The sequence below is a fragment of the Ostrinia nubilalis genome, chromosome 4, assembly GCF_963855985.1.
Source record: "Ostrinia nubilalis chromosome 4, ilOstNubi1.1, whole genome shotgun sequence".
Lineage (NCBI taxonomy): Eukaryota > Metazoa > Arthropoda > Insecta > Lepidoptera > Crambidae > Ostrinia > Ostrinia nubilalis.
The window spans coordinates 4,658,343-4,679,877 of NC_087091.1; the positions used below are offsets into that span (position 1 = coordinate 4,658,343).

A 21,535-nucleotide genomic window follows, 5' to 3' on the forward strand; every position below is an offset into this window, starting at 1 on the left:
AATTGTAACTTGTTTAAGTTCTTTATGTAGTATGTAAGGAAATAAATTGGTTTAAGCAACAGGTTCAGTGCCTTTCAACATCATTAGTCTTTTCCTAGAAACAAAATCCAAGTAAGTAAGGAGTCCTTATTCGAATTCATGCTCCCCATTTCAATTCGATTATTTCGCAGAACTAGAGACTAACTGAGCTAAGTTTGTACATTCCAGTCATGTTTATTTTGCATGCTTACTTACTTAAAATTCCACGGACTTTCATGATTATGAAGTACAGTCATTTTCATAGTATTCCACAATATTTTCCAGTAAAATAATACCTACTATTATAGCGCTTAACTCAGTCAATGTCGGAGGTATAGGAGCGGCACGGATAGGGCGACCAGGCATGTTATGGATATCCGTAACCGTAACCGAAACTTTCGGATATCCGAAATAAAAAAAATACTCGTAACTGTAAACATGAACACACACAAACATCTTCACGCGTTGAAATTACCGCGAGCGCTCCGCGCGCGCCAGTCGCTAGCTTGCCCGCTAGTTAGACCGCACGTGCGTTTCGTACGTAAACACTTGGAATCACTACATATGTTTGATATTTCGTCACCGCGCCCGCGCCCGCTCCCGCGAGTCAACGTGAACAAGCACTAACCGAAACCGGTATAATAATATTCCTATATCCGTAACCGAAACTATATATCCATAACATCCCTAAACGATTATACACTCGACATCAAATAAATCGCACCTCCCGCGACAAGCACTTTCACACGTATGCATCCCCACTTCCCACCAATATTTGTACCATTTAAAAGCCTAGTTCTAAACTTCATTCCATTAAAGGAAAAGTTTTTAACCCAAAAATGTGTCTTTAGAAGGATCCAGAGTCACTTCTTCAAAAAATAGGTAGTTACGCTTGAGCCAACTTTTATGGCTATAAAACTGTTAAGTTGGGATTAATCGCTATCCATCTGTTAAAAAGGACACGTGTGATCATTATTTGGTTTTATAACCATAAAATTTGGTCTAATTGATCCCAGAGGCGAGCCCAAAGTGAGGTCTTTTTTCAAGTCACATTTTTATGGTATATGTTAAATCATTTATTAAGAAATTAAATGTGTTTTTCTTTAAGGATATTTATTTGGCTTTCAAATAACACCAAGACAATGATTGGGGCACAATGATTGTGTCAGAAGAAAATCTTTAAAGTTCGCATCGCGGAAGGTGCAGTTTATTTGATGTTGAGTAATAATATGTCGCGACTGAGCATAGTATGCTCATAGTATGAGCATAGTATTACAAATCTGAAGGAAATCTAAAGTCTCGCTGATGTTTGACCGTTACAAAAACACCCTCCCATGCCGCTTCCATACCTCAGGCACTGTCTTAGTTAAGAGTTAGACCTATACGGATAGGATGAGATAGCAGATATCACGCTCCAAAGAATCTGGAAATTTATAGACTCAACGGGACTAAGCAGTGAACTCTAAAGACAAGGGCTGCCACAAAAGATCAAACCTGGTCGAGTTGGCGCAAGTAAAGGCCCAAAAACCAATAATAATAAATAATAATAGACCTATACAACTACATTATTAGTTGTACCATGAACTATCGTCTGTACTCCGTGATACGATGACAATATGAGATACACATAGAAATCCACGACAAAGCAACTGAACCATCAAATCCACTTTGTGAGAAATCAGTTTAGAGTTCCCGAGCGAAACTCGATTGTCCCTTGTAGGTATAGAACAAACGGGGAGAGGGATTAATATTGTATTCCAGTATTTTAATCAGATATGTACGTGTTCTATTAGCTACCTTACCTACTGCAGATTAATAAACTTCTGGGTAAGTTGTTAAGTCAATCAAACATTGTTATAGCTTTGTTGGGGCATATAATAATAATAAATAATAAAATCGTTTATTGCAAGAAAAACAATTACATTTTTCATATTAATCTTGGACTCCACACTAGGCAAGCCTGTCTCGTGGAGGCCAGGAGATAACTTTACAATATTTTGGGTACTTAAAACTATTAAAACTATAATTAGAACATAAAAACAATAAAAAAAAATCAATAATTGTGCTGTATGTTTTATAAGTATGGGTTGTGTATGTGTCGTGTATTAAGTAATTAGTGATTGATGATAAAATATTATGAAGTGTAGGTATGTCGTAGGTTTCACATTTTGTTTATTGTACTATTCTTATGAAATGCTCTGTGTTTTCGTAATTTAGTGAGGTAAGCCATGTTCCTATTTTGTGTTTAGCCTCTCTAGTAGGTTTGTCTTTTATGTTGCAGAATTTTACTATTTTATTATAAATAAATGGGCTGAGAAACGTGTTGAATCGATGGGCAAATGAAGTTTTAGTTAATGGGACTGGGATTGTAAAAAATCTTTTTTGACAGGAGTTGTTTAAATCGGAGTTTAATACAGATTTGTGGACTGAGGTAGAGGTTTGTTGTATAAAGAGTTGTCTGACGCTAAGCAGGTTACAAATGGACAATGGTATTGATATTTTTAATGTTAACTAATAACAAAATATACCTACACAAAGCCTGCCTAAGAATAATATAAAAGTTTATAAATATTAATTGTTATATTGCTTAGAAAGAATTGAGAAGATTCTCACTACAGAACACTAAAGAACTAACATTGAGATGGTGTGAGAGATCTAAGAAAACACAAGGAGTTTCCCTCTGTGACAAAAAAAAAAGTAAAAAGAGAAAAGTCTAGCTCACAAAAAAGAAAGATTTAACTTCTCGAGTTTGGAAAGCAAAACGTCGCATACCATTCCCGCAGAAAATAATCTAGAGCTTAAAAAGTTAAGACGGATGTACTTTTGGCTAAAGTCCAGGGTTTTAGAGAGGAAATAAGTCAATTTATTTTTGTGCTGATTTAGATACTGGGATTTTCCGATTCTAATTATTTATGAAGATATATTAGAAGAATTTTTAAATTTGCAAAATGTCACCTAAAGTACGGCCAACTAGAAGCGATACAAAAGGTCGATACGACTGTCGAGTTGACAATATATTCTGTCTCTTCCCATCTTGTGTATTTGTCGTAATGTCTCGTTCTCCCGCCAAAATATGTCAAAGTCAGATGGGTTCACCCATCACATTGGGTTTGTTTACATTTGGTATCGCTTCTCGTTGGCCGTACTTTAGGCCCAATTAACTTTTTACACTATTTTGTGTGTCATTTTTGCATTGTAGGCGAAATAAGGTAAACAATTTGTTGGGCGATTTCAGTACTAACTAATTTGATCCTAAATTGTCGCGCTAAGTATAATTTATGAAATACAACTCTTCACGGACCATTAGGCACAAGCCACACAATACAAATCAAGCAATAAAAAACTTTTATAATCTGTAAGGTATACAGGGTGGAATTTGGTAATGCCACCTGAAGGGAAAGTACTCATAATACTGTAGATAAAAAATTTTCCTCAATGAAAACATTCCTTTGTTTTTGAAAAGAGAGAAAACTGCATTCAAAGATTTCCGAAAATTCGCTTGCCTTACCGGGGAATAGAACCGACTAAAATCTGTTAAAATTGCATCCTGTATTTTTATTGCATCGATCCTTAGGGTCAATTAAAAGGGTAAAACTCTCTAACAAACTTGATAAATCAAATGAATGTTATAACATGGAGGATGTTATAACATTCATTTGACTTCGTTCGTGTCTCACGTGTGATTTCTAGATTAAAATACCTTCAGTGTGGCTAGATCTTAAGCTCCAAAGTTATTGCTGCTTACATCGGAGCTCATATAATATTCATAGTAAACTGAAGAGCCAAGCTAGTTGGCTGATGCGCGGGAACTTTTTGATGGAATGCTGGAAGTTCGAGCACTCTAAATGCAGTGGTTGGTATTATTCCGGTATAAATAGTCGTAGAAACTATTTATTATTAGCAACTGGGAAAATTGTACAAAAATTGTATGCTTCATATTTTTATGGTTAGGTGAAGATGAAGGTTTAGTTATAAGTCCACTTTTTTTATAACTTCTGCTATTGGTAGGCACAGAACAAACAAATTTTACCTTTTCTGAGTATTTTTATTTATGTTATTATAGATGACGGCATATAAAGCTTAAAAGTAAGCTTTATAAGGTACATCAAAAATGTATTACTTACTTATCGTTAGTCTGAACTCGTTCGTTCGTTCGTTTCTGAACTCACTAGGTAGGTAACCACAGTTAATCGTAGTTAAGGAAGCATTACTTATTTGAAAATTAAACTTCGCAACCTACTCCAAAAAACTTTAAAGCGCACTTTTCACAACTTTTCAAAGTACTTTCCTCCCAATATCAAGCTTCAACGCGATCGGGCAAAACCATACAAATGCAATCTCATAAATATTCAGCACTATACCGTCCACATTCGATACATTTTTGTAGCAAAACAGATCCTATTACATCGAGTTAAGACTCATAGTATTTGAATTAATATGCCAACAGTTGGGATGGTCCAGCCAACTGATAAACCGTTGAAAACTCCCGCTAGAATGCAGCTGGACTTTTGCTATATGCAAAATTCAAATGCAACTGCTATACAACTAAGTACTTTATTGCAGTTCTGTGTTGCCCATACTCTGTCGCTACGTGTTTTAAAAAGGAATGCATTGGAATGCACTATTTTTAGTTTCATTTGCATTCCTACTTTGGTGACTTATTTATTTGTATCGCATTTGCAAATGGCTTCTACAAAGCGGTGCAAATTAAGAACGCTACATAATAAAATCTAAATAAAGCTAGTAGGTACGTACCTAGATTACCTACTTATAAACCCATAATCTTCAATTGCTTATTTAACAACGAGTAAAATATCTTCAACTACATTAGCTTTTTCTTATAACGTAAATACGTCATGGTACTCTAGTTTTGAATTATCTACATTCTTACTTTAAAGTCCTTATCGTTGGTTAACAATAGAACATTCATTAGCAGATTTTTCCTCTCGGAACTTTTTTAATTTTGAGTTATACAGAGTGCATTTGACTGCTTCCGAAGAGTGTTGAAGCGTCGTAGAGTTGGAAAAATCCGAATGAAAATCAATACATCATGTTTTGTATAAAATTTAGATGCAAACGAAAAAATGAGTTTTCAAAGCGCACCAATCCCATAATTATACGTACTTATTTACATGATTATTTTGTATAGCAATTATAAGTTTATTAAGTCACATTTCTGCCAACTAATTTACTGGTTATCATTTCAAAGCTACTAAATACCAAATTAAAAACAACTAGAGCTAGCCTAGCTCTTTCTTTCGACCTAGATATAAGTGGGTTTTTTTTTCAGATTTTTTATAATTATTAGTCAATAGTTATTAGTCAATGGTGTAAAGTAACCAATCGTTTTGTTTGAGATTATGTACCAAGGTTTAAGGTTGTGTATTGTATTGTAAGTAGGTATTTTATTTAACTCAAGAAAGTGGAAAACTTGATTGATTTTACTTAGATGTTAGTTCTTGAACTTATTATTCAGTATCAGACTGTACTACGTCAGTCCAGTCGAAACTACTTGAGCAGACGCTTCTAACTCGAGGAATCTGTTCCAGATAGAGTTTGCTGTTGGTATTTGATACAACTTCCAACAAACAGTCGATGTGGACAATACGTTGAGTTGGGGGCTTACAACATTGTTTACCGTCTATGTTACATTGCTAGATTGTATTGATATTGTCCTAATTGAGTATTTAACAATAAATAAATTAGTCTTGGTTTAACAAAATAAACATGAGATTTTTGAGCTAAATATGTGTTAGATAAATGATAAACGTACCTAAGCTTGGGAATTAATGTTTTTGCTTACTTTTAAAATAAACTTAACTGCCTTTAGAAGCTCGTATACTTCCTGGCGTTTTAATTTACCTAATTTTAACCGCTAATAACATTGAAGCCTTTTATGACGTCACACATGACAAGTAAAGTTTTTTTTAAATGTTTGGTAGAAGGATTAAGACTATGGCCAAAAATGTTCAGTTTTAATTTTAATTTGCCAAAATCAAAAACCCAATTAGTTCAACTGATCCCAAACCGCGACCGCAGCTATTGCACATCCCCACAATACATCTGCTCCATAATTATTGGGTGGCAAACAAAAAATATTTATTGGCGCAAAGTGCGTTGACCCCGGTTTGTGGGTCACGCGTAGGGTTGCCAGGTCCAAAAACACAAAAGCCGGACTTGGCGCGTAATTTGGCCGGGCATTTCATGGCGTGTTCTTTTAATCCTACATTAGTTATTTATGTTAGCCAGTATCTACTGCGTGCGTTAGTCAAAAGTTAGTAAATAAGGCCCTGCAGCCGTATAAAAAGCCTAACAAAAGCCGGACAGGTTTGACCAGAAAATATTTGGCCGGACACGTCCTTACTAAGCCAAACATGTCCGGCTAAAGCCGGACACCTGGCAACCCTAGTCACGCGGGTGGCATGGCGCCAACTCGTAACGACGACAGACAAAATTTGTGCACATGCTTTTGTTGGACGACTTGTAAATAGGTTTTGGTGATTTGACAGAATGCTTGGGATTGTGCGTGGGTTTTATGGGGCCTATTGATGTTTGACTTTGAAGACTTTTCAAGTACGGTTGTGGATAGCCCAATGTAAACATTTTTTATATGTTGTAAGAGATAAGATAAGTATATCGTAGATAATATTTCATAAAACGTAATTTTATGAAGAATGAAAAAATACATCACTGTTCTTAGTATAATAAGACTGTCTATTAATCACCACCTCAAACATAAAAGATGTCTTAAGTTTTCAGGATTACAGCATAGTGTGATGACCGTTCCCATTTTAAAATTATCAATAGTATGATTAACGTTCTATTTAAGTTTAAGTTATAATTATTTCATAAGTAACTAGCGGCCGCCCGCGACTTCGTACGCGTGGATCCTGTTTTACCCCCTTTTCCCGAATTTTTCTTTGCTATAAACCTCACGGAGCCCGAGACCTTTCCAACGAATGCAAAACCGTGGAAATCGGTTCGTGCGTTCTGGAGTTATAGCGTCAGGGAGGAAAACCCGACTTATTTTTATATAGTAGATAACCAATCCTCACAAACTTTCGTTTTTATAATATTAGTAAAGAAGTATGTGATGTAATTTATTTAACCATACAAACCTCAAACAATCAAAAAAAGTTAAAACGAAACCAAATCCTCATCTCCATTCTGAGACAACACTGTAGTGCGGTTTCGTATTTAGTTAACCTAATTACTTGTAGCTTAACTACGAGTAAGTGCACGTTCTAAGATGTTTCCTTTTGGGCTGCTCTTGGAAAAGTCTATTTAAATTGGCCCCAAAGCTCTGAGAGCGGATTAAGGCTACGTATGCAAGCTCTGGGAAAAGCTCCACCACAGGCTTTGTTTGTTTTATATTTAGTACCTATTTTACTAAAATTATTGCTATAATGGTTGCTATATTTTGGAATATTGCACAATGTGTGCATTTTATAAACTCGCTTCTTATGAAGCCAAAATTAAAAGGTCGGTTTGTGAAGCAGCCTAGCTACAGTGTATTCATAAAAGGGAAGTGCATTTATTACAAAATTGTAAGATAGTAAGAAGAACTTTAATGAAATCAAATCAAGTGCATCTTTGTTTGGAATAATAAATTGACGTTTGCAAATTGTCAAATAATCATAAGGATGCCTTTAGGTACATGTCTAATTTTTTTGCCCTACCAGCGCTTCGAGACAAACATTTGGCAAGTGCTGAGAATAAGCGCCGCAGCAAATTCATGCCCATTATCACCATCAATCCCTCATTTTTAAGTGACTCCTATGAAAACGAAATTCCTGTTGTGTGTTACCATAGGGGTCACATACAAATCAGGGATTAATGGTGAAAACGGGCATCAGTCACATAAGCTAGTTACTATATGTTAGGTAATGCACGGTCGTCTATATATAAGACAGAGCCAACCAGTATTCGTTGTTCTAGTGATAAAAACAGCTGGTTGAGACTTGTTTAAGCCATCTTTCCATAAAACTGGAGACCTGTAAGAGCTTTCTTCAAAATAAAACTGATGAAGTGATGATGATGGAACGAACATGTTATTTCAGTGTTCTCTATTTTTGGCATGTTAGTTACCAGCTCTCAAGTTTTATGACTTGAAAGGCTTTTAATGTTACGAGCACTAAGTAACGCTGCAAGTACGAGGGCAGATTCTCGGGACGTATGTTAGTACCTGTTTTATTATTTGATGAAAATACTTTTACACCTAGGGGTTCTAAAATATTTCAGTGCTGTGTTATGGGCTCTAGAATCTTATGTTTCCAAAGGAAGTTTTTATTAAGCAAGGCTCAAAATGTTGTTGGATGTAATATTTATTTATACATATACGTACACGATAGACAAAATATTATTATTAAATGCTTTCGCCTTTGCCCTAATTTTATAAACACCCCATTTGGATACAGAGTCATAGATATAAGTGCGGTAGGTATGTACATATAATTATAATTATGATTTTCATAAAATGAAAGACAATATTTTCAGAAAGTTCATCATTATTCCTTAAATTTTACATGTCACAGAATTTTAATATAAAAAGCAGCAAAACCAATCAACACATAATGTTACATTTGCAAATATAATATGTACTTAAAAAGCATTACTAGCGCTGCGCAAGTTGCCTCGCAAATAACCGAGCGACTTAGTAACAGTTATTTACCTATTCGGGCGCACGCGGATGCATTGGGCGGGCGGCTGATATATGCGCCACCCAAACTAACAGTAACAAAGCTGGGACCACGTTTTTGTGGAGATAGTGCACAAGAAAGATGTTGCACATGAATTCGGTTCAGGCATTGTTGACTTCGTACCATTTTTAGGGTTCCGTACCTCAAAAGGAAAAAACGGAACCCTTATAGGATCACTTTGTTGTCCGTCCGTCCGTCTGTCAAGACCCTTTTTCTCAGGAACGCGTGGAGGTATGAAGCTGAAATTTATATCAATTACTTAGGTCTACTGTCCCTTGAAGCTGTGAAAAAATCAAACTTCTAAGCCAACGCAATCAAAAGATACAGCCGTTTATGCCGCAAATTTTCGACACTTGCAAGGGAATCAAAACCTACAGGGTGCTTCCCGTGAACTCAGAATCTTGAAATTTGGTACGAAGCAACGTCTTATAGCATAGATAAAGGAAAAATTACGAAAACCATAAATTTTTAGTTACATCACATAAGTTTTTAATAATTTTAAACTTACTACCCATTTCCTCATAAACGCGTAGAGGTATTAAATTGAAATTCATACCAAATACTCAGGTCTATAATACCTTTAAGCTGTAACAAAATCAAACTTCTATGTCAACGCAATCAAAAGTGTTCACGCAGAACTAGTTAATAAAATGCATTCTTGAGTTTGAGAATTTATTGTACTTTGGACAATATTACATTGAAATAATTTGTGAGTTAACGTGCCGGCCGGCACGTCAAGCCGGTTCGGTGGCTGATAGGCGAGAGAGGGATACAGTGAATGGGAGAGTGAACGCGCGCGCGGACCGAATGAGATTGAACGATAGTGATGTGAAGCTGTCTGTCATAGACATCCTCCGGGGCTTGAAAGCTAGGTAGCTTTCAGGAGTTCTTCGCTGTCTTCATTCGGCGACGGCAGTAGACATAGGCGGTTCATGGCCCTTCGAACGATGCCTTGGGATGTAGAGACGTCTGCGACTCGCGGCACTCCATCAGAGCCGGGGAAGAGTCTGGATATTCGTCCAAGGCGCCAGCATAGCGGCGGTGCGCTCTCGTCCTTAATCAGGACTAGGTCATCAACCTTGAGGTCTCTGCATCGCACCTTCCATTTCGTGCGCTGCTGCAGCTCGGCCACGTACTCCATTGACCACCTCTTCCAGAAGTCTTGACGGGCTTGCTCCAGTCGCTGAAACCGGTCAAGACGATTTGTGCTATAGTCAAGCAGGTACGGCGATGGCAATGAGGTTAGCGGCCTACCAATTAAAAAGTGGCCCGGGGTAAGAGGAGATAGGTCTTGGGGTGAAGGACTTATTGGACATAGGGGTCGGCTATTTAGGATGGCCTCAATCTGAACAAATAATGAGCTCAGCTCCTCAAAGGTCAAGTGTACATTTTTTATGACTCTATGTAAATGAAACTTCGCTGACTTGACCCCACTTTCCCAATAACCACCAAAGTGAGGAGCGTACGCAGGTGAGAAACGAAATTCGATGCCTTCACGAGAAGCGTGATCAATGATAGAATCGCTATTATTATTTAAAAATGAATTTATCTCTTTATTTGCTGCAACAAAGTTTCTACCATTATCACAGTAAATGATCTTTGGCTTACCTCTACGGGCTATAAATCTTTTTAAAGTCAAAATGAATGCATCCATTGACAGCTGACTGACTAACTCTAGGTGGATGCATTTATATCGGAAACAAATGAAAATGCAAAGATAACATTTACTAATCTTACATCCACGGCCCTTGCGGTCTGTTATCAAAAATGGACCCGCGAAGTCGGTGCCTACTGTGGAGAAAGGAAAATCAGGTTGTACGCGATCTACAGGTAAGTTTCCCATAATGTTTTCCATAGTACGAGCGTTAAATCGGCGACAGGTAACACACTCGCGTGCTACACGCCTAGCTAGAGTCCTACCTCCTACAGGCCAATATCGTTCCCTAATCGAGGCTAAGAGATGTTGAGGACCTGCGTGTAACAAGCGAATATGTTCTTGTTTAAATATAAGTTTTGACAAATAATGACTAGAATGTAACAAAATGGGGTGACGTTTATCATACTGGTAGTTGGACGTATCGATTCGTCCTCCTACTCTGAGAATGCCATTTTCATCAAGAAATGGAGTAAGGGATGAAAGAGCAGTTTTAGAATTTAAACATTTACCTTTTTTGAGCAATGCTAACTCAGTAGCAAAAGAATTTTGTTGAACTAACTTGATTAAAACATCGTGAGCCTTTTCTAGCTCCGAAACTTGAAGTGGACCTTGTAATCTATTAGATTTTATCTTTGTTCTACAATTATTGATGAATCTTAAGACTCTAGTCAGAACTCTAGTAAGAGTTGTTAATTTAGAAAATTTGCTTAAAGCAGCTGACAGACTGGGCATGGAAACTGCCTCCTCCCCCACTAAAGTTTGGTGAATCTTGAGCTCTGGCAACTCTATCGAGCCGAAATTGTGTACAGCTGGCCAAGAGTCTTCGGATTCTGAGAGGAAAGGTGGGCCGTGCCACCAGATAGAGAGGTCTGAGTGATCTGGATCAACGCCACGCGAAACGAGGTCTGCTGGGTTGACAGATGTGGGCACGTAACGCCAGTCTGCAGGATTGGTAAGCTCGTTTATAGCAGCTACTCTGTGGGTAACAAAAGTTTTAGTTTTATTTGAGTTTAACCAACCTAAAACAACTTGAGAGTCTGTCCAGTAAACCTGACGCTCTATAGGACAGCGTAGTGCGGCTATAACTGTAGAGCATAACTGAGCTCCCAGAAGGGCAGCGCAGAGCTCGAGCCTTGGTATGGTGGTAGGTTTAATTGGTGCTACTCTTGATTTGGCACATACCAAGACGACTTGTATTGCACCACTAGAAGAAATGGATCTCAAATATATACAGCTACCGTAGGCACGCTGTGAAGCATCAGAAAAACAATGAATTTGTGTAGACACAGGTTTATCAATTAAAATGCATCGAGGAATTTTTAGTAACGATAGACATGAAGATTTATTTGCAAATTGTAACCATGACTTTTCTATTTCTGAAGGAACAGGTTCGTCCCAATCAATTTTTTGACTCCATATTTCTTGTAACAATATTTTAGGTTTTATTGTAAAAATTGATAGAAGACCAAGAGGGTCAAAAATTTTGAAAGTAGAAGAGAGTATAATTCTCTTTGTGACATTGTCTGATGATTCGATATTATGTTGGAAGTGGAGTTCATCGGTAGACGGCGTCCAACCCACGCCTAGCGTACTAGTTGCCTTGCTAATCATGAGATTACCTTTTTCTAGGTCAACAGAATCGGCGAGTAATTCAGGTAAGTTGGAGCGAAATTTACGCAGATGAAAACCTCCCTTGGATAACTCAGAAGAGACAGCGAGATAGATATGACGCAGTTCGGGCTCAGTGCTGGCCCCGGTAAGTAGATCGTCACAATAGAAGTCATTTTGTATGATGGTTTTGATCTGCTGGTCTGCAGATTCCTCACCTATCTGCCAAAGACAACGAGTGGTAAGAAAACTGGCACTAGCAAACCCGTAAGTGACTGTGTTCAAACGTAGTACCCTAATAGGATTATCTTTGCTGTCGCGCCACAAAATAAGTTGCAGATCGCGATCAGCTTCGTTGAGGAGCACTGAGCGAAACATTTTCTCTACGTCCCCTGTCAAAACATATTTATGTTGCCTAAAACGGACTAGAATATTGAATAGTGGTTCTTGGACTACTGGACCCACCATCTGCAAATCGTTAACTGAAATACCAGAAGTAGTACGAGCTGACGCGTCGAAGACGACACGAAGTTTAGTAGACTCGCTTTGCTCTTTTATCACAGGATGATGGGGTAAGAAATAAGCATTTAGTGGTCTAGGCACTGGAGATTCAGATAAATGACCTAAAGCTTCATACTCATCTATAAATTGACAATATTCCTTTTTTAAAGTTGGTTGTCGTTGGAACCGAGCCTCTAAATTCAAAAACCTCTTTTTAGCCAAGTTGTACGAGTCTCCTAAACGGTCTACACCATCGCGGAGTGGCAATGATACACAAAATTGACCACTGTCAATTCGAGTAGTATTGGCAAGATAATGTTGCTCGCATAATTTTTCTTCAGTACTAAGGGGTTTTTTATGTGGAAAAGTCTCTAGTTCCCAAAATTTTGTTAACTCGTCTTGAACATTGCACAAGTTCTCATCTTTAGAGACGAAGTTACACATGACAGATTTAGTTTTATTTTCATTGAAACGTGGCAAAGGTCCCGTGACGAGCCATCCTAATTTAGAGGCTTGAAGCTTTGGATAGCCACACCCTAAGGAGTGCTGCTGAGCACTTATAATGTCCCAGAATAAATCCGCACCGATAAGGATATCTACTGGAGATGGTTCGTTGAACGTGGGATCAGCCAATTGAAAGCCACTAATATTTAGTTGTTTAATATCAAAATATGATTTAGGTAAATTGCCAGTAATTTCAGGCAAAACCAAACAAGAAGCAATTACATTGAATGAAGTTGTTTGTGAATTGATGCGCAGAATACAGCGTTCTGTGTTTAATTGTAATTTAGTGTTACCAATGCCTACTATGCTAGTCTCGGAAGGCTGAGGAGTCAGGTTTATGCACCGCTTTACAGCTTGAGTGATAATAGTCGACTGGCTCCCGCTGTCGAGTAACGCACGTACTACCATAGATTCATTTGTGGCTGGGTTGGTAACTTTGACCTTAGCAGTACATAAAAGTACTTCTGGTGAACATACCGAAGACAATGTAGTTGTATTCACAGATTCAGTTTCCTTCGGTTTATGTAGAAGAGAATTGTGTCGAGATTTGCAAAAACGACAAGTGCCTGAAAGGCGACAACGACTAGTAAGATGTCCCGCTCGCAAGCAAGTTTCACATAAATTATTAGACGAGACAAAATTGAGTCTATCTTCGACAGATTTCGTTTTGAAAGAAGGACACTCGAACAGACGATGATTATTCTTACAGAATAAACACTCTGGTTTAAATCTAGAAGTGTTGCCTTCGTTGGATGTAGTCACTAATGACTTTGAAACATTTGATTTATTTTGATTATTGTTGTTAGAGAACTGCCTTTGCTTGTTATCTAGACCATCTTGCTTATGGCGATAGACAGTCTCCAAAACATCAGCGCGAGACTTCAAAAAACTAAAGAAGTCACTTAGCGAAGGTATTTCGCTTAAGTGATTTCTGTGCTCTTCCCACTTGAAATATGTGCTATTATTTAACTTTCCCGCAATAATGTATATAACTAAAACATCCCATTTATCAGTTGGCAACCCGAGTGTATTAAGTGCACGTAAGTTCTTAGTAACATGGTCAATAATATACCTTAACGATTTGTCAGTTTCCTGAATTGAATTGATATTGAATAATGCCTTAAGATGATTGTTTATTAATTGGCGTTTGTTGTCATACCGTTCACATAATAGTTTCCATGCTTCGGTGTAATTATTATGAGAAACTTCCAAATTAGCAATTACTCGAGCCGCTTCCCCTTCGAGATATGATTGTAAGTAGTGAAATTTGTGGATGCTCTCAATCCTATCATTGTTGTGTACAAGCGACATATAAGTTTCTTTGAATTCTAACCACTTAAAATATGTTCCATCAAAATTTGGAATTTTAATCACCGGCAAGCTAAAACCTAACGGGTTACAATTGTGTTCATTTTGATGACAAGAAGCCAAAGATGATTTACCTTGAGAATTATTATTATTGCAATTTTCAGCTTTGCTATTTTTTTTAATTAAATCTTGAGCTAATGCAAGACAATGGTAAAAATCTTGTTCTATGAGGTCCCTTGTAACTAACTCACTATCTAGATTTTCAGAGCTATTAACTTCAATAAGATTCTGAACCTCGTCAAATTCAACGAATAACGCTTCACATTTTGTCAGTTTCATCGAAAGTTTACTCACTTCTAAGTCTGAAATTTGTTCTAAAGATGTTAAAATATCAAGGTTAATTTTAAATTTAGTAACACGCCCTTTAATGGAGCCGCGTTTTGCAATTAATTCTTTTAACTTCATAGCTTCGGCCATTTTAAGGTAAACTTGCAATGAACTAACAAACTGCTATTGAAAAGTAAAACAAATAGTTTGTATTTACGATACGCTCCTCGCTTTGTTGATCAGCTGATGCTCTGCCACGCGTAGGCTGCGTGCAGTGACGTGGGGTGCAAGTGGGGCCGGCCGGCGTCGCAGGCTCGCAGTGTCGCTCGCAGTCAGGAAACCGCGATGCGCAGGCGATGACGCGTGACCGGGATCACTGGAATGCGTTTATTTCGTATGCCTAAGTAAACTGATACTAGCAAGGTCGTATGTGGGAACTAATAGATTGTAATAAGTGAGATCAAAGTTGTGAGGTTATATTTTTAAGTGTTTTACAGGTTAAAATAGTTGGGATTGCAATTAAATTGTTAGAATAGTGCTTTACTTGAGAAATGTCGACTTTTGACTTGAATTTATGTAAATAATGACAAGTTATTTAAATTTAAAGATAAGTTACTGTGCAAAAATAATAGATTGTGTCAGCCAAATGCGATTATAGGTTATTTTGTTAGAGGTATTTGTGCTTGCCTGTCCTATAAAATTAGATAGCGGCACTAGACACAATACACAGAAAATACCTGACTAGCTAGACACTTGACCTTTGAGACACTGAACACACTAAATGCACAGATTGATTGGAGGATAGAAAATAGGTAGGAATAGAATGGAACGGGCTCACTTTTAGTTAGGCAGGCAGCTGGGCTCCGGGGCTTGACGGTGCAGTAGGCAGCGGAGCGCAAGGTAGGGCTCGGTGCAGATAGGCAGCGGCACGTCGCGTAGGGGCGTGCAGTGCAGGTAGGCAGCCGCGCAATGTAGGGCGCGCAGTGCAGTAGGCAGCCGGCTCCGGGCTTGATATCCAGACTGTCCCCTCGGTAGGCAGGAGCACACGTAGTGTAGTTATAGGAATCCTCGTGTCTGTTCGGAGATGTAGACTTCGAGTTTCAAGGTAGACGTGCAGGTTAGGTTGGCTCGACGAAGGTTCTCGGCGCAGGTAATCGACACGCAGGGTGATGTTGGCGTTTTCGGTAGATGGAAACTTGTCTGCTCGTGTTCGGGAATGCCTTCTCGTGCCTTCGACTGGACACGCGGTGTGAAATCTCGAAAAATTGCTTCGATCCGAAGACTGTAGGTCCTGTCACGGTCGCCACTTTGTTCACGCAGAACTAGTTAATAAAATGCATTCTTGAGTTTGAGAATTTATTGTACTTTGGACAATATTACATTGAAATAATTTGTGAGTTAACGTGCCGGCCGGCACGTCAAGCCGGTTCGGTGGCTGATAGGCGAGAGAGGGATACAGTGAATGGGAGAGTGAACGCGCGCGCGGACCGAATGAGATTGAACGATAGTGATGTGAAGCTGTCTGTCATAGACAAAAAGAAACAGCAATTTAAGCTGCATATTTTGAAACTCGCAAGTACTCGCAAGGGAATCAAAACCTAAAGGGTACTTCCAGTCGACCTAGAATCTTGAAATTTGGCATGAAGCAACGTTTTATAGCACACATAAAAGAAAAATTCCGAAAACCTTAAATTTTTAGTTACATTACAAAATATATATTTTTTAATAAATATAAACTTATTACTTTTTTCCTCATGAACGCGTAGAGCTATCAAGTTGAAATTCATATCAAATACTATAAAATAAAGGATTACTTAAACGATAAAGAGATCTTTGTCTTAAATTTATGCTCCTCCATCTTTCCCCATTGTAATGTTATGAATTTCATTTTGCAATAAAAATACCATAGTTATGACTCGATTGTCGTAATGAACGAACTTTGTAAACCTTGCAGGTTTGTACGGAACCCTCGGTGCGCGAGTCCGACTCGCACTTGGCCGGTTTTTTACGCACGTATTCACAAACATTACTATGAGGTCTCACAGTGCGCGTGGACGCACAGGGTGACACACGAACCAATCACAGAGCTCTATTCAACGCTATGCGTTCGATTTGCTGCTTCACTTAAGCAAGCAACATTTGTGAATACGAGCGTTAGAATGTGTAATATTTTCACATATTCGTATTTAATTTAATGCTAATGATAGCTTTATTTGGGAGCTAGCTGACCCGGCAAACTTTGTACCGCCTATTTTCATCAGAGATAATGCAGGAATCTAATGAAGAAAGGATTTTTTAAATCGGTCCAGTAGTTTAGGAGCCCATTCAATACAAAGAATTAAATCTTTCCTCTTTAATTAGTGTAAATAGGCAACCTTGTCGGTGCTTACGTAAGCATAGGTATTTTTACTAATATTTATTTTAGATTGTGTTTGTTGCCGATTGGGATAATAGATATTGCTGAGACACTTAAATATATCGTCTCCAAGACAAAATACACGAACTGACACCCACGCGGGTGACGCACTGTTTGCGAGGCTAGCTCGTAAATAAACTAGTGTACTTAATAGAAAAACTGGCTCCACAAACATTCTTCAGGCTTTCTGTGTCACAGGGTGTCCCAAAAACAATAGATAATCTTACAACTATCGATAGGTCTCCTCAAGATCTCTATAATATCAAAATTTTTACCTTAGTAAAAATATCACAGATTTAAAGATTTTTATTCTTAGAAAATTGCCATCTGTAATCATTTTTTCTCGTAAAATTCAACAAACTACTTCCAAAGTATTAAAAAATGAAAAAGAAGAAAAGGAACATTTAATTCGTACTCTCGCATCGCAATCGCAGGTATAGCCCGACCAGGAACATAAAAACCCTCGCCATGTTGCGGAAAACTAATGGTACTAATTTCTTTTAATGGCAATTACAGTAACTGAAAACTTCATTGACATGTCACCTTGCATGTCAGTCTATTGCTGTCAAAGTGTAAACAAACTTTAGTTTAAATGTGCGCAATTGATTTTGTGAATTAAATTGCTAAAATCTTTTTATAGTCGTGAAAGAAAAGTGGTTCACAATGTGTTAAAGTATTTGTCGAAGAGAAATACTGAGGGTTCGGACAATATTTTCATTGAATAATGTTTCCGACAAAGGTTGTCAAATTGACTGACATGTTTATCGTATAGTACAGTCCACTATGAAAATTTGCTGTGGTTTGTTTCAACTACCTATTTTAAAGTTTTTTGTCACTTTCTAAGTGTTGAATTTTATGGAATTGGGAAAGAAGTACCGAGTTTGAAGCGTTCATGAGCAGACAGTGCAGTTGAATATTCAAGTTCTGAATTTGATTATTGATGAATAATAAAATAAATCCTACTAGCTCGATTGATGGTTTCATTTAATTAATTTAAACTAGGTTACCTATAATAATATTTTTTCGTTAATTTATGAAAATATCAAATTAGCCCGTAATCCTGAATCCTGATACATAAAGTTAGCCTATTAATTTAACACAGGTACGACTGTACTCAGTGTTGCACTATCAAATGCAATTGACGCGCCTCTATGCCAGGGTTTTTATGTTCCTGGTCAGGCTATAACAATTTTCTAAAAATACTTCAAAATCTCGAAAACCGTGATATTTTTACCTGGTCAAAATTTTATTAAAAGAGAGACCATCGACAGTTACAAGGTTGTCCATTGTTTTTGGGACACCCTGTATATTCTTAAGAAATTACCAACCTAAATATCTCAGTTATTGCAAACAAAGTGTATTTTGTAAGACTATTTATTAAGGCGGACGCAGATGGATTGGGCGGGCGGTTGAAATATGCACTTAGGCGGCGCAGCTTACACAACATCTCTGGGACTTCGGTTTTGCCGGAAAATATATCGCCTCTGGATTCCGTGGATTTAAAAGCTATTCCCGTTATTTTTCCTCGTGATTTAGATTTAAGCTCGGCGAGCAGCTGTTATTCTTAGGAAAACGATTGTGAATATTCCGACTTAGTTTATGAGTAAAGAACCCATTCCTAAGCTATTCCTTAATGAAATGAAACATTGTAGTGTTAAATGTTTTTCTTTAGTTTATTATGAGACATTGTTTTGCTTCGGTAAATCTGAGAATTGTCCTTCAGTAGAGATGACCTGATGATGATGATACAAGTAGGTACATTGTTTAAGAAATAATGGTTTAAAACTAAGCTAGGAGAACTTTTCGTGTAAATCTCTCGCATACAAGTACATTACTCGCTTATGACCCTCACACCAATTTCTCACATTGTTTAAAAGCAAATTTAAATATTTAGACGATAAAAAACGGATGTAATTCCGTTCAAAATTCGAGTGGGGTGCGAACGATGGGGTTAGATGTGACCTTAATGAAGAAGTATTTTGAGGATGAATGTGCGTTCACCTTAATGAAGAAGCATGGGGAAACTAATGTATTATTCAACGTGTCTATAATAGCATAATAATTTTGATAAGTACTGTTAATAATTAATTGATAATTTATAGGTCATATGTAAGGCTGCATTTACACCAACGTGTAATGCGAATCAGCACAGAAAAGTCGAGTCACAAACTGAAAATAGTATGATAAGTGTACAAGAACGAGAACACAAAGTTTGTAGGAAAATGAACCGCCAATAATGGTGTGAATTTATCTACCATCTTTAAACACAAACCTCGCATGATCGGACATCAAACTCTTTCGTCTAGTTCAGTGATGGCCAAAAGGTCGACCTCGGTATACCGGTCGACCGCGAAGACGATTTTGGTAGCCCGCGAGAGTTATGTAAACTGAATAGAATGATTGAAAATGAAAAATTATTTATTTCACTCTTCTAAACTGTACCTTGCAGTCGACCGCAAGAAATATTTTCGACCATAAGTAGACCAACAGATCAAAAGTTTGTCCACACCAGAGGTGGAATTGTGTAAAGCAATCGTAATCATTTGACTGTTCATCGGACGATTGTTCTGTCAAACGCTTTGTTTAACTGACTTTATCGTACGTACGTTATGAACTGTCAAATAATTACGATTGCTTTACACAATCCACCTCTGGTCTAGTTCAATCGCTGCGTCGCACCATCGGCTTTAGAGTCATTCGGGTCAAGAGCACGCACTTTTTTTTTGATGGCCTCCCAGACCTATAAAGAATTGTATAATTGGCATGTTATGATATTAAATCTGTAGAATATTTAATAAATTTTCACTATTTAAGAAAAATTTCCATCAAGATTAATTAGTGTTAGCCCTACATAGGCTTAACTGAAAACTTTTCCGATGCGTACTCTTGACCCGATGTGTGGGTAAAATTACGCAAGTCTTAGGGTAAAGTTACGCACGCGGGGTAAACGTACGCATTCAGATTTCTAAGAGAATACAATTAAGATTGGCAATAATCAATATTTATTTAATCTTGTAAATAACATTTTAAGAACTTTAACATTAAAAAAATAAGAACTCTTTGTATTATACAGGGTGGAATTTTGTAATGCCACCTGGAGGGAAAGTACTCTTAATATTGTAGATAGAAAATTTTACTCAAATAAAACTTTCCTTAATTTTTGAAAACAAAGAGAACTCCATTCAAAGATTTTTGAAAATTTTACGAAAATTCACTATCATACCATACAATTTTTTGTAAATAATTAAAATTATTTAAGATTCCATGGTTTTCCTTTCATTTAATTTAAGCAAGTTTGTTAGAGAGATTTCATCCATAAACTTAACCCTAACGATCGATGCAATAAAAATACAGGGTGTAATTTTTAACAAATTTTAGTTGGTTCGATTCCTCTACATTACTAAGAGTACTTTCCCTCCAGGTGGCATTACAAAATTCCACCCTGTATCTATTATAATGTGAATCTTGTCTTAAATTATTTATATTGGCAATAGTCACACTTTGAGATCAAAATAATTGGCTTTCATTATTTGGTCATCTGAGATGAGATGAGGATCCGCTGAGGGGCCTTCCTTATGTAATTTCTCGGCATTTTGGTGTAGGTATTCTGAAAGATTGAACAATTTTTGATATTTTTATTTCATTTGTGGTATAAGTACGCAACGGGGGTAAACGTACGCGTGCGTACTATTAATCTCGTACTCTTACCCCAATCGGCAATTATACCAAATAATCAGTCACAACACACACGTTAAATACTTTTTGCGAATATGATAAACTTAGATCAAAACTACATTAAATGAACAATAGAAATATAGTATACTTACTGGCACAGAGCTATCCATTTAACTACAGCACACTTTTCCGTGGCATAAAAATTAAACGAAATAAGCGTGCTACAAGTATTCGGCGACGTGTCGCGACCAGTACTTAGATTGCGTCGGCGCGGCGCGTGGCTCCTAAACGGCGACATTAGCGCCACTCTATTTTACAAACACAGACCTCGGCTCCCCCACCCCTGTCGAAGATCGGACCACCGCGTACTTTTACCCACCGCGTGCTGTTACCCCGAATGACTCTACATGGAAATACATTCAAATGGAAATTTAGTGAGATGCGTGCTGACATTCAGCTGACTACATCTTCGGTGTGAACTCGGTCTTAATTAAAGTACAGTCGACTGCACATTATACTTATACATTTTTGTTGGAAATTCGACCCTATTACAACTTCAAAGAGACTTCAATGTTTAGCTTAATGAACTATCTGTACCATGATGCCGCAATGCCGGTCGCGATCCTGACAGCTCTGGAATGGCATTCCATGGACGGCATAAAATATTCACTACCATAATATTTTGCTCGATGATTCATCCCCACATAATCCGCATATCAAAGAGAATGTCGTAATGGTCGCTTCAGTTACATTAAATACTTTATTTACTTTTAAAATTTATCTTTTGAGGTGTTGCTCAATATGTTATATATGTTATAAGTT

General features: G+C 37.5%; 2 long non-coding RNA genes across 2 annotated transcripts; both read right to left on the bottom strand.

The window, feature by feature from the left end:
• Window positions 1-9,372: 9,372 nt before the first annotated feature.
• Window positions 9,373-15,454, bottom strand: LOC135088512 (uncharacterized). The gene is made up of 2 exons (XR_010261050.1): window positions 14,840-15,454; window positions 9,373-9,900 (listed from the first exon to the last, which is right to left on the bottom strand). It is a non-coding gene; the product is annotated as an uncharacterized LOC135088512 (long non-coding RNA).
• Window positions 15,455-20,396: 4,942 nt separating this feature from the next.
• Window positions 20,397-21,003, bottom strand: LOC135071449 (uncharacterized). Its single transcript, XR_010257249.1, has 2 exons — window positions 20,866-21,003; window positions 20,397-20,645 (listed from the first exon to the last, which is right to left on the bottom strand). It is a non-coding gene; the product is annotated as an uncharacterized LOC135071449 (long non-coding RNA).
• Window positions 21,004-21,535: the final 532 nt, after the last annotated feature.